A 14,599-nucleotide genomic window follows, 5' to 3' on the forward strand; every position below is an offset into this window, starting at 1 on the left:
CTTTAAAGAATATCTGTTTGGTCTGTTCAAGCAAATTATCATAGACTAGTGACTTATAAGCACAGATATATGTATAGATAGATAGATAGATAGATAGATAGATAGATAGATAGATATAGATATAGATGTATGTATGTATAAATACATATTTTTTACAGTTCTGGAGGCTGGAAGTTTGTTATCATGGTGTCAGGATGGTCAGGTTCTGGAAAGAGCCCTCTAAAGTGGTGCAGAAGGCTACTTCTCCCTGTGCCCTCACTCACTGTGCCCTCACATGGGTGCAGCACTCTCGGGAATCTGTTCTATAAATAGGGCACTCATCTATAAGTACTCTGCTCTAATGATCTTATCACTTTTCAAAAACCCCACCTTGTAATATCATCACTTGGGATTAGGATTTCAACCTATGAATTTTGAGAGGATGCAAACATTCAGTTTATAGCAGAGACAATCACATCTGGGTTCAAATTCTGGTTTTTCCGTTCAGTAGTGCAAGAACCCTGACAAAATCACTCTGAGGACATGACTAGCGTTTATCTCATAGGTATGTTGTAGGATTGAAGTGACCCAAAACATGCAAAAGTGGACAGGCCCAGTGCCTCTAAGCAGCTGGTACAAACAAAAACAGAAGAAAGAGAAAAACTGAGACCTAAAGTGTGGCAGCCACAGAGTGAGGTAAGTCACAGAGGATCTATATTTTTCTTTTTAAATAACTATTTGAGAAGTAATGTGACACACGAGTTTCCAGATTTCATCATACCTAGGAAATCACAGTAACAGGCTTAGAGTTAGCACAGTTAGCACACAGAAGAAACACTGATGAAGAAAAGGGCGGCTAGAATCAGTGCATGAGAAAATAATTACCCAAAGTTTTTATTAGGCAGGTTGGATAACTGATAATTAAGAGAAGAATGTAGCCAATGAAGAAAAAATCCAATTTGGAGGTGCAAACACAAATTCTTATGGGACTGAATTAATTAATAGGCTATTTTGTTTCATATGACTAAAAATCAACATCTATGGGCTAAAATCTATATCATCAGATGTCTACTAAAAGCAATTATATTGAGTTAAAAAAACACTATTATATTCCAATTTTAACTTAGTTAACAAGCAGTGCTTCACAAAATAAATTTTATTTTAAAATACTTTTGTCAAGCTAATAGGGCAATTATCAACAATATTTTAATTTTCAAAAGTTAATTTAAACCCCATTATTGCCACTTAACTAGGCATAATAAGAGACTCAAGATAATAGAGTTCTTTTAATAATTAAACGAGTAGTTATACAACTGCCTATGGTTTAAGTGTTATGTAAATGTTGGTTAGTATTACTATTATTAACAAATTATGTAAATTTATTTTGCAAAACTAAGAGTCAGATTGTTCTTAAGGCTTAACAAGTTTAAGAATGGCAAGGTAATTTTCAGGAAGCATAGAGACAAGTAGCTTAAAGACGTGTTGGTGTTGACACTCAGGTCTTGGCTTCTATTGACGTCTCCATTATTCCCAATCCATAAGGAGTGTGCAATGCTGAGGTCAAAGTCACAGAAACAAAATACAGGCAAGAAGTATTAATCTTGCATCTGCTGGCTCATGAAGATACCACTGAAATAAATTTCCTGGTAGTATTGTCATCAAGGGAATTCTTACCAATAGGAATGATGAAAAAAATATATTGAAAACTAAAAGACACACAGACAGTACCAATTACACTAATAAATGAGGCTTTACTTATGCACACAGATATTATGGTTGGATTTGGTTTTTATTAAAAATATTAATATGGCAAATATGTTTTTATGTATAATGTAATGTCTTGGGGGCTAGTCATTGTACTATTTTCCGTTCCATTTTTCAACAAGCTTTATTGAAGTAGAATTCATGTACCATACCATTCACCCGTTAAAGTGCAAAATTCAATGTTTTTAAAGAAAATGTAAAAAGTTATGTGATTAAGACCACAACCTAATTTTAGATAATTTTAGGTGATCGACAAATACTTGCTGAGTTAATTGAAGGGACGGTTAGTTGGAGCTCTAGAAAAATCTGAATCTACTGGTATTCACCCCAAATCTTTCCTGACCCCATTTCCTGTCAATCGTTAATGTATTTTCTGCCTCTGGATATTTTACATAAGTGAAATTATACATTATGTGGCCTTTGTGTCTGATTTCTTTCACTTAGTATCATGTCTTCATTTTCACTCATGCTGTAGCATGCATCAGTACTTCATTCCGTTCAGTGACAAATAATATTCTATTGTATGAATGTATGGCTATTTCTTTATTCTTTCATCAATTAATGGATTAAGGTTGTTTTCAATTTTGGACTATTATGAACAATGTGATTGTTAAATCCATGTACACCTCTTTTGTGGCTGAATATTTTCATTTATCTTGATATTCAGTGTTTAAGCAACTTTCATCCTTTTATGATTGAAATAAATTTATTTTTTCACTATGGTTATATTTTGTTGCCTTTAAGTTTAAGTTTTTAAATACTTTTAATTGGCTCCTAGCAATAGAATTCTACTAGTTACAATAAGCAAATTAATCGTTCTCAAAATTGCATCAATGGGGTAAATCTCATTTTCATTTTTATGGCACTTTTAAATGTCAAAAGTTGGAGATATTGTTAGACATAATTGAAATTTCTGCTCGTTTGTGTCCTAGAGTAATGAAAACCCTCTCGTGTGTTTACATCTGGTAATATTTAATTTAAAATATTGTGATGATTCATTCATTTGGTTTTGTGCCTTCTAATTATACTCAAGCACCGCAACAAAAGGGTGAATTTTCTATGACTATGAAGACTCCAAACTCAATGAAAATAAATAATTGAAATGCAGAACATGAGGCCCCTCGTTCAATGAAGTGTGAGATGAGGCTGTCTGGGGAGATAGGGTGCCGCACCCATGAGCAAACTCATGGTCCTGGTGACTCTGGATGCCTGTCCCCAACAGGCAACCCACCACTGAGATGGGGTCAGAAGGGGCACCCTGGTCTTGCCTAACAATGGAGGGGGGAAGGAGCAAGGAAGGATTTGCTTTTATAAACTCATGGAGATCCTAAGAGCCAACCTGCAATCCCGAGATGTAATTGTGTAGAAGGGATAACGAGAACCATGATGTCACCTTCATTTTTTCACCCTGTGATTTGTAAAGGGGCACCAGGGGCCATCTCTGTGTGTCAGGTGATCCTCTTTTAACAAGGACCACCCAGGTCAGCAGAATCCTGAACACTCAAACAGGGAGGTTGTGCTACTTATAAAGGGAGATTTAGTCAAGGAATCTGGTGAGTAAATAAGATTTAAAGAAATTGCTCAGTTCTTTTAGGAAATGCATTCCTTCTGGGAACATTTTAGAAGAAGACTTTTAAAGCAAACAGCAAATAGCTACCCAGTATTTTTTTTATGTATTTACCAAAGAAGGCCTGCAGGGAATTTTCTAGTGAAAACATTCCAGCAATGCTTCTATATGCTACTGCTTTCATTTAAAGGTGAAGTTTTACATATTTTAAAATATTTTTCAGAGACCTGTCATTCATACTTATCATCATAGAGTCTAAATTTTGTTCTAACTAGCTCACTATTTTTACAGTAAGGTGACAGCCATTCATAAAACAAAAACAAAACATACAGGAAAACAAACAAACAAAAACACACAAGACTTCCAAATAGGTCTTTTCTCATTTGGGTTGTCAAATAGGAATCTCTGAGACACACCTATTTACATAGCTGAAAGCATCTGGGTTTGAATCCTGGTCTAGTCACTAATATATTGTTCCCTTTAATTTTTTAAATATTAAGTCTCAGTCTTTGTAATTAGCAAATCGTGATAATATGTTTGAGCAGTTTTCCAGTCAGTCAACAAAGTTAAAACAGTAGAAGTGTGAAGTGATATTCTAACATGGGTAAGGCTTTTTGGTCAGGGACTTGTTCTGTCTGGTTTACTACTGTGACAGAGCGTGCAGTTAGTGTATAGCAGATGATCAACACATACATGCTGAGTTAATTGAAGGGACAGAGTCTTGTCCTTCATAAGCCCACTTCATTTTCCCATATCTCTGCCTCTGAGAGTTGTGTCTTTCTTGAGGAAGAGAAATGTATTTTATCTTTGATAAATGTATTGTGGATGTGTGAGCAGACCATTTGGGCTGGGGTTGCTTATTTGCGACAAGAGTGTCGAGTTACCCATTTTTCTAACTAATGAGAAGGCCTATAGCTACTTTTTAAGCTTGGTCCTTGCGTGGTGAGGATGTTCTCTCTTTGTTGATACGTGAAGTGCTCAAAAGTTGCTCCAGCCTAGGCCATAGGCTGCTCAAGATACCTGGCATTCCTAAGAGACAGGCACTGTCAGGAAAGAGGAAAATAAAAATGCATCTATAGCCGGGCTCGGTGGCTCAGCCTGTCATCCCGCGCCTTTGGGAGGCTGAGGTGAGTGGATTGCCTGAGCCCGTGGGTTCGAGACCCGCCTGGGCAGCGAGACCTCATCTCTACAATAAATCAAAAAATCAGCCGGGCGTGGTAGCGCATGCCTGTAATTCCGGCTACTCGGAAGGACTGAGGCGGAAGGATCGCCGGAGCCCAGCAGGTCGAGGCTGCGGTGGCCGGGAGCAGCCACTGCACTCCAGTCTGGGCGACAGAGTGAGACTCCAACTCAAAAAAAAAAATGCATCTATATTGTCAGATATTGACACAGTGATTCTGAGTAACAACTCAACAACTGAAAATGACAAAGATATATTCTTGCTCCCATTAGTGTGGGCCTGTTGAGAGACATGGTTGAATGGGAGTGAATGTTTGTGAAAAACAATCTAGCTTTCAACAATATATGTCTACTGTATCTTCATATTTTATTTATAAAATTCTTCCAAAGAATTTTTCCCTAATATGGCAGACATTAGAAGGCTAGTCTTTAAAACTCTCATGACTTCATAGGCCTTTATGTCCTAAGGTTATCTCAGTTTGTAATTATTCATTTATTTTAAATTTTATTGAATTGATATCTGTTTCTGACACTAGAAAGTAAGTTCAATCAGCACAAGTTTAATTATTTTGTATTCTATTTTATTTCTTATAACTATGTGCGTGGTACATAGGGATCACCCAAGAGTTATTTGATAAAAAACAAAGTATCTTTCCTATGTACAGAAAATACAGTTACTCAAATATCTGAAACCAGATAAAATGTCGATCCTACAATTCTCTCACCCTATAATTTTATTTGAGCACCAACTAGATGCTGTCTCTCCTTGGACAGGAAGATAATCAACAAATAAGACATTTAAATATTAATTTAGGCCAAGCGCCATGACTCACACCTATAATCCCAGTACTTTGGGTGGCGGAGGCAAGAGGATTGTCTGAGCTTACAGATTTTAGATCAGCCTGGGCAACTTGGCAAGGCAGCATCTCTACAATAAATCAAAAAATTAGCTGGGCTTGGTGGTGTGTGCCTGTACTTGCAACTACTTGGAAGGCTGAGGTGGAAGGATCACCTGGGCAACAGAGTGAGACTGTGACTCAAAAATAAATAAGTTAAACAAACAAACAAACAAACAAATAAATATTCATTTGAGGTAGAAATATTTTTGTGATGAAGAAAATTGGGTAGGTAGATGAGAGACAGCAATGGGTTAGGTTGGTTACATGGAATTTTCGTGGTTAAAGAAAGTATCTCTGAGGAAGTGACTTATGCTAGAAAATGTAGAAGGCTGTTCACTCCATCCGCAGTTCATAGCATATGCAAAGGCCCTGAGGTAGGCACTGATTTATTATGATGTAGGCTCAGCAGTTAGATCAGCATTGCCGGAGTTCGCAGGAGGCAGTAAAGTCAAGGGGTAGACTTGGAGCAGAGCAGTAGACATGTGGGCCAAGACAGAGAGTGTGGCATATGAAGCCACTTCAGCATTAAAATGGGTGCGTGATGATAGGATTTGTGATTTGTGAAGATGGTGGGCCCCAGGGGAGCATGGACGGTGGGCTCCAGGGGAGGCAGAGTTAAGAGGCTGCTGCCAGGCAAGGAATGCTGGTGGTCTGGACCAAGGATGCAGTAGCAGGAATGACCTCTTAGAAGATGCTGTCCTGTGGCAGATGGAGGTGTGTGCACTCCATGCCATTAGTCCTTGAAACAGAAAATCTCCCCTTGTAGATGCTGACCAAGGCTCCTCAAATATGTGGTTCCTAGAAATGGCCAGATAGAAAAACTTGAATTACCCAATCCAGTCCTCCTCACCCCTTGTCCCTTACAGATCCTGCTGCAGAGATATCTGGGATGCTTAGGGTGAGGGGCTATTAGGCAAGAGTCAAGCTGGTACCCAAGGGCCTCAGATGTGGCCCTGTTAGGATCTTGGCCCGTTAAAGTCTGAAGAAATTAGAGGGCTCTGAAGCGTTCTTTCTTAAGCAAAGTCTTAGCAGTCCCCCTTCCTCAATGTATGCAATCTTCAAGCACAGAAATGCTCTGATTTGAACACGAGAGGAGGTCAGGACTCAGTCAGCTGAATATCTCCACCCCAAATCAGGCTTCCCTGCCCATTTGTAGAACTCTAGGATTGACAATCCCTCGTCAAACTGAATCTCAACTTTAAAAAGAAAGAAATGAATGTATAAATAAGCAGTTCACTTCACAAGAGCACGTAGGTTTTCAGCTATGACATCTGGACTAGAAACACAGCCCTGCCCTCTCTCACCTTCCTTTGCAATAATAATTATTGTTTTTATTACAACTATTAACATTTACATGGCACTTATAAGACATCATACACTGGGCTAGGAATTGAGCTTTGTGTGTTTTCTTTAAGTTATAAAAATTCTCAGTGGCTGGGCTCGGTGGCTCAGCCTGTAATCCCATCACTTTGGGAGGCCGAGGCGAGAGGATTGCCTGAGCCCATGGTTTCAAGACTTACCTGAGCAACTTGGTGAGACCTCGTCTGCTACAATAAATCAAAAATTAGCCGGGTGTGGTAGCGCGCATCTGTAGTTCTGGCTACTTGGAAGGCTGAGGTGGAAGGATAGCAGGAGCCTAGCTGGTCGAGGCTACAATGGCTGGGAGCGTGCCACTGCCCTCCAGCCTGAGTGACAGAGTGAGACTCCAATTAAAAAAAAAAAAGGTTCTCAGTAAGACACTGTCTGTGGATTTCAGTGTTTAAGACAAGGATAACCTACCTTAGTATTCTGCAAAGAATAAATTATAACCACTGGTTTTACTTGAGGTTACTATTAGTCCAAGATTACATCATTGGATAACAGAATTGCAAAGTGATTGCTCCTGGTTTTTCGGTGCATCCTGTTGAAACAATTAGTTTAACATTAGAGGGATTTTTAAAAACATCACTTGAATACTCTATAATCTCTCTTTCATCAAAACTTCAGCCTGCTTCATTTCCAGAGCCTTAGACACCAGAATAGTCTCAGAATGTGATTTAATCACATCACTATGTTATCCCCATGTTGATGTTCCTCTTATCTTTGGTTTATGACAAGCGATACCAATTTTCTATTCATAAGATAATATAAAATATCCTGAAAATAAATAAATTCATGTAGATTTATTTGCAAATAACTTAGTGAATAGGACAGGATACTTTATAAATATTGCAAAATGCAGAAAGGTGGTATAAGAAGGTACAGGACTGTCTGGGAGTGGTGGCTTAAGCCTATAATCCTAGCACTTGGGAAGGCAGAGGTGAGAGGATTGCCTGAGCCTGCGGGTTCGAGAACAGACTGGGCAACATGACGAGACCTCGTCTCTACAATAAATAAAAAATTAGCCAGGCCTGGTAGTGTGTGCCTGTAGTTCTGGTTACTTGGAAGGCTGAGACGGAAGGATCGCCTGAACCCAGTGGGTTGATGCTGGGGTGGCCGTGAGCATGCCACTGCACTCCAACCTGGGTGACAGAGTGAGACTCCAACTCGAAAAAAAAGTAAGGTACAGGACCAAAGAAGAAGATACAGAGGCCAAAGTTATGAACATAGTGGCTGTAGTTGGATAAAAATGGAGCAACCTGTTTTCCTAAAATCCCCTGCACATTTCTTAGAACTTGGAAAGACAGATGACTGCTAAAGCTCAAACCAAGCAATTCCTCCTAATGGCAGACGTGATGAAAACCTTTGAAGTTTAGAGAATAATTATGAAGCCACAGAAAATGTGGCTCAAAGGCAAACCACAGAGAGCTCCTAATTACTCTGTCTTCTCTCCTTAGAAACTGAATTGGCACATAATTAGAGTGAACATATAATTTATGATCCTGACCAATTTTGAAAGCAAAAAAAGTGACTATTATAATTTTATCAGGAAAACAGACCAAGACCTGCAACTGTACCAAATAAACTGAAATCCATGGTCACCCTAAAAGTGATCCCATTCTTTACCCTGTCCATGGACAGTTACTTCAGGCTTTACAGTTAGACTAGTTCTTTATGCCCGAAGGGTGACCAATCCTCTGGACAAAACTTTCAGACCCATGGTCTTGACAGTGTTAGGCCTCGAACTGGTTTTAGGAGGACTAATTCCCTTTTTATAGGAATCTCCTTTCAAAGTTCAGTTGCTTCCCCCAGAGCCTAGGATATGTCCTGGGAGTCGATTCCTGTACTTGAGACCTGGCCTAGAGTTCTGCACCTGCGCTGATGAAGCAAACCAGATATTTCCCAAATCTCTTGCTCAAATTCCCAAGGCTGGTGTGATGGTTCACACCTGTAAATTCCAGTACTTTGGAGTGTTGAAGCGGGAGGATCACTTGAGCCCAGGAATTTGAGACAAGGCAACATAGCAAGACCTGATCTCTACCAAAATACCGAAATAACAAAATGACTGACTAACTAACCAAACAAATAAATAAAATAAAAAGTCAGGCATAGTGGTGCACACCTCTAATCTCAGCTACTCTCAAGGCTGAAGCAGGAGGATCCCTTGATCCCAGAAGTCTGAGCTATGGTTACTCCACTGTACTCTTGCCTGGGCAACAGAGTGAGATTCCATCTCTGAAAAAAGAATTTCTCTTCAGAGGAGAATTGAAAAAGACCCGTTAGGAGAACTCTCCTTGCTCTGTGTGTGCCTGCATTTAATTGTTTACATACCCCCACACATTCAAAATCAGTACAGATTTCATTCCACACAAACACCTGTTGGAAATATCGAGCTCTCCGCCCCACCTGTCCCAGCAGCACCTGCTGATTCCCCCTCCTCACTGCGTTCTTCATTTTCACAACTCAGCCTTTTCAACAGGTAGACACATTTTAACCAAGAAAACCAACATAACAGCCATAAGATGTTGAAAAGAAAGAAAACGGTTTCCCTCCAAAATAACATAGTCATCAATCCCTGACGAATGCTCGCATCTTGTTTCTCCATCAACAACAGATGTTTGAGAAGGTGAGTTAGTGGTAAATGCTGCCTTCTGTACTGAGATTAAAAAGATGTATTTCCACCCGGGCTCGGTGGCTCAGCCTGTAATCCTACGCCTTTGGGAGGCTGAGGTGAGTGGATTGCCTGAGCCCGCGGGTTCGAGACTCGCCTGGGCAGGCGAGACCTCATCTCACAATAAATCAAAAAATGAGCTGGGTGTGGTAGCGCGTACCTGTAATTCTGGCTACTCGAAAGGCTGAGGCAGAAGGATCGCCGGAGCCCAGCAGATCGAGGCTGCAGTGGCCGGGAGCGGCCACTGCACTCCAGTCTGGGCAACAGAGTGAGACTCCAACTCAAAAAAAAAAAAAAAAGATGTATTTCCATAGAGTTAGGGGATGGGATTTTAGGGGATTTGAGTAAAAGCAGTGGTTGGCTCCCTGTGTGCCTATGGGGTGACCCTTTGCCACTTGGGGAAACATCTGCCTGTTTAACAAGGGTCTGTGAGGATGTTCATTTAATGAACATCCTGTTCCCTGATGACTCAGACCAGCAAGACAGGGTAGAAGGTGTTCCCCAAGCCTATGGGTTCAGCGGTACTTTTGAGAGATTTCTCTTCCCTAAATCCTTAGCAGCCAAAGTGTTTTCTGTGGCTCTAAAAATACTTCAAAGCAAAGGCAGAGGCAACCCCTGCCCCTCATTTGTTATCTTCTAGAATGCAAGAGAGTTTCTTTTTTCCTCAGTGCAATTAATTTAGCTTCAGGCTTTCATATTTTAATTGAAGTGGCACTTCTATAAATATTCATCAAACAGGCGTAAGTTTCCAGGGTCATCAGGCCACGTGCCAGGAAGGAAGGACATGGGTGAGCTTCCTTCCCTGGAGCAAGTTCCCACTCGCAAATGCGTTCAGCTCTAGGCTCCATAGAACCTGGGGTTCAGTGTTCTGTTTGTTCAATCAGAATTTCAGGAGGGCTAATCGGTGTGAGGTGTGTGGATGAGGCGTATGGATACAGGGGGAACAAGATATCTCTATCTACCTATGCACACATTTTTCTGCATGTCTACCCACCTACCTGTGCTGCAGATATGCTTACACCTGGCTCGTAGCTCTATGTCTGTCGGCATCCACGCACCTTACACACACACACTGAGATTATATATACACACACATATGCACATATTCATGTGTGTATTTTCATATAAAGTATATATATGCATATGTATGACAGATATAGCTATAAGCATAAAGTCACAGAAGTAGAACACAGAGTTGGTGGAGAAATAAGGAGTCTGGATGTAGATAACACAAAGTGTTGACTGTGACAGAATTACAACTATCCATTTTTTTTGTATGTTTATCCACTCAGCCAGTTTTTGCTGAATGACAAATTTCTCCCAAACCTCGAAGGTTTATAATACAAAAGTTTAACTAACTTCACATGGCATGTTCACTGTGAACTGCTGTGGCTTCAGTTCACCTCTTTTGCTCTCTGGGACCCAGGATGACAGAGCAGCCACCACCTGGGTCATTTCTGGGAATCGTGCCACATAGGAAATAGAACATAGACAAACACACTTCATTTCTGTTTGGTTTTTGTTTTTTTGAGTTGGAGTCTCACTCTGTTGCCCAGACTGGAGTGCAGTAACCACTCCCGGCCACCGCAGCCTTGACCTGCTGGGCTCCGGCGATCCTTCCACCTCAGCCTTCCAAGTAGCTGGAACTACAGGCACGCGCTACCACGCCCGCTAATTTTTGATTTATTGTAGAGATGAGGTCTCGCCAAGTTGCCCAGGCGGGTCTCGAACCCGCGGGCTCAGGCAATCCACTCACCTCAGCCTCCCAAAGGCGCGGGATTACAGGCTGAGCCACCGAGCCCGGCTCAGCCACTTTTAACTAAATGCTCTATTCTCTTTGAACGATTGATAGAAAATCCAGAAGATCTTCACTTTTTACCGTGACTTCCTACCAAGAGGGATTTCTTCTTTCTCCATGACCCTCCTATAGAACCGGCAATCAGTCCAGCCCCCTCTGGGGTCTCCGAAGCATCAGAGAGAAGAAACATAAATAAATAATACCAAATGATCTCCATGAGCTGTTCTTTTCTGACTCTCATCAGGAAACGGTGGAGGTTGAGGCTTCATCCCTGTCTTACTCTTAGCCTTTCCAGGGCGATTGCATTGAAGGAAGTGCCAGCATCTTTACCTTCAAGGATCTATCACAGCCAGAAGAAAACACAAGCAGAATAAATATGGAAAAGCTTGTTAGCGGCACTGTGTGTTTGGAGAGCATTAACTGTCCCAATGTTAATCATGAAGGGAGACTGTGTTTTTCTTTGATCTGGACTGAAACTGAAAAACAAAACAAAACGAAAACCCAGTCTGTGGCTCAGAGAGAAATTTGAACTTAATTGACATCACTAGTTAAAAAGGAGCAGTGAAGTATAATAAGGAAAGAAGATTTTTGCTCCATCTAAGATTTTCTCTGGATGGATAAGAACATTGTTTACTGATGAATTCCAGCTACCTAGTTCTGCTAGACACCACATGATTCTTTTAGAAATACCGTAGAGAAGAACAAAAGCATCTGAAAATTAGACAAGTTGAGTGATTAAACTAATTCAAGACAATGGAACAAACACAATCTGGATTATTGAACAGTTCATAGAAATAGCTTTGTATAAATTTTGAAGGTATACACTGTTCTGTTAATGGAGCAAGGCTGCCAGGTGGGCTGTTGTAATCTACATATTGGTGACTACATGATACATTGTATGAGAAGGTTACAGTAATTTCTTCCTGTTAAGCACAGTCCCTGTAATATTGGTGTTACTATTATTATGTGAAAAAAGATAATATCTTCACAGTGTAGTATATATTTTAATCTCTCATGCACTGTCAGTTAGTTTAGCATTGATACCATTCGTCAAGCATGCATAGTCCAGATATAATCTCCTATTGGTTAAGAAGTGAAGGTTATTTAATTGGGGCAATAAGAAGGGGAGAGAAAGGGTGGTGAGAGGGGAAAATGAGAACAGATCGTTGGCTGCAGAATGTGCAGCACATAATGAATCAGTGTCACAATCCCCAGATATTTAGCAAGCCTGATTAAAATCGTGAATTGCTTGCATGAGTTAGTAGTTGCCAGAACAATGCTGTATAACAAATGACTCCAATATTCAGTTTTGCTGATCCTGCCTGGGGTTAGCGTAATGGTTTTTTTCAATCTTGTCTGAGGCCTATTCTCGTGTTAGGCAGAGATTTACTTAATGGTTGACTGATATGTATGACCTCAGCTGGCAAGTCCAGCTCTGCTTCCCATGGTCTTGTATCCAGGGTGGGCTGGTCCAGGCTTAGTTTGGATGGCCGAATGTCAACATGAGGAACAGAAATATTCAAGATATCCCAAGACCTGGGCTAATAAAGGGTACATTGTTGTGTCTATGAAATTCTGTGGACCAAAGCAAACCACAAGGTCACACTAAAGTCAAGGGGTGTAAAAAGTTGAAAATTAGACTCCGTAAAAGCCATTGGTTGAGGATTACTGAGAAGCCTGGAGGCCGTAATTTCTCTGCCTATGTGGCCTGCCCTGCAGTGGGCAGGGCGCCTTTCAGCAGTTGGACAGGAGCAGGAAAGAGGATCTTCAGGTCCATGTCAACTGGAAGTTGGCCGGAACAAACTGAAGAATTCATAGGTTATGGACAGGGCAGTGACAGCCTATAATATAACTGTTGCTGTGTCTGCATGAAGACCTCTCTCTACTTCTTTGCTTGGCTTCTTTGAATTGATTTCTGGCTGCAGCTTAGATATAAATTTCTTAGGAATATCTTTTCTCCTCTGACATTCTCTTTTTGTCCCTACTTCAATGTCTGAGTTTCTTGAATCTCCACCATGACACTAATCAAACTGTTATTTATGTATGTTTGTTCCAACTTGGACAAATACTGATTAAGAGCAAGGACTTCCCTGGGCTGTTCAACAATGAGATCCACAGTGCCTAGAAAACAGTAGTCACACAATAAATATATATTTTAAATTATATTTTATTGTGATAAGAGCACAAAGCATGATATCTATCCTGTAGTATTGTTAACTACACGTGCAATATCTGATGCATTCTGAATAGTGTTTAGTCAAGTTTTTGAGCACTAAAATGTGTGCCAAGTTAAATTTTATGGGCAAAATTTCTCACTGGATTCTGAATAAAGGGTTCACATTTTCTCATAAGGCAGTTGGCATACATAAACTTCAGAAAGAGCATCCTCTTTCAGTCCAAAAATCAACTTTCATGACAGTCAAATGGAAAGTGAAACAACCAGGAATAAAGTTGCCATAAGATGAGTTTTCTTCTAAATAAACGTACTCATAAAACATATTTCTAACTCCTAATTCCTAATTCATGGTGAATATGTTGTTTTTATATAAAATAGTATATGTCAGTAATCAGTGGACACATCATGATATTTTCTTTTTCTTTTTTTTTTTTTGAGTTGGAGTCTCACTCTGTCGCCCAGAGTGGAGTGCAGTGGCCACTCCCAGCCACCACAGCCTGGACCCGCTGGGCTCCGGCGATCCTTCCATCTCAGCTTTCCAAGCAACTGGAACTACAGGGGCGTGCTACGACGCCCGGCTATTTATTTTATTTTATTTATTTTAGAGATGAGGTCTCTCCAAGTTGCCCAGGCGGGTCTCAAACCTGCGGGCTCAGGCAATCCACTCACCTCAGCCTCCCAAAGGCACGGGATTACAGGCTAAGCCACCGAGCCCGGCTATGATATTTTCTTTCACACTTAGCTAGCTAAAAACTTTGCTAAAATGTACTGCAGAAATAACATGGTTACTAGCCAATGTTTAGATCTTCTGACAGTCTTTGTTCCCACCTGTCTTCAGTTTTTATGAATTATATGGGCATCTATATACTTGCTAATTCTCGCCACCTTGATCTCACTCCCTTTGGCCAGTTCATGCTAGGATTTCTCTCTCCACCTTGTAAATTCTTTCATAAATGGGTCATGAGAAATGTATCTCTGACTTCTCAGAATGTTTAGTTATAACTTATCTACACCAGTCATTCTAAGAAAATGATTTTTAATATTTCGAGCCATCATTGTTGTATCAGGCTATATTTCAAAAGTTTATGACAATTTGGGAAACACCTAAAGGGTATCTTGTTCCTGGTTTGAGTTAAAAAGTATAATCATGAATAATAATGATTATTAGGAACTTATTATATGCCAAGCCCCAGGCTAAGGATTTTAT

Source organism: Carlito syrichta, unplaced genomic scaffold (assembly GCF_000164805.1).
Source record: "Carlito syrichta isolate Samal-C Ts95f unplaced genomic scaffold, Tarsius_syrichta-2.0.1 Scaffold305579, whole genome shotgun sequence".
NCBI classification, from domain to species: Eukaryota; Metazoa; Chordata; class Mammalia; order Primates; family Tarsiidae; genus Carlito; species Carlito syrichta.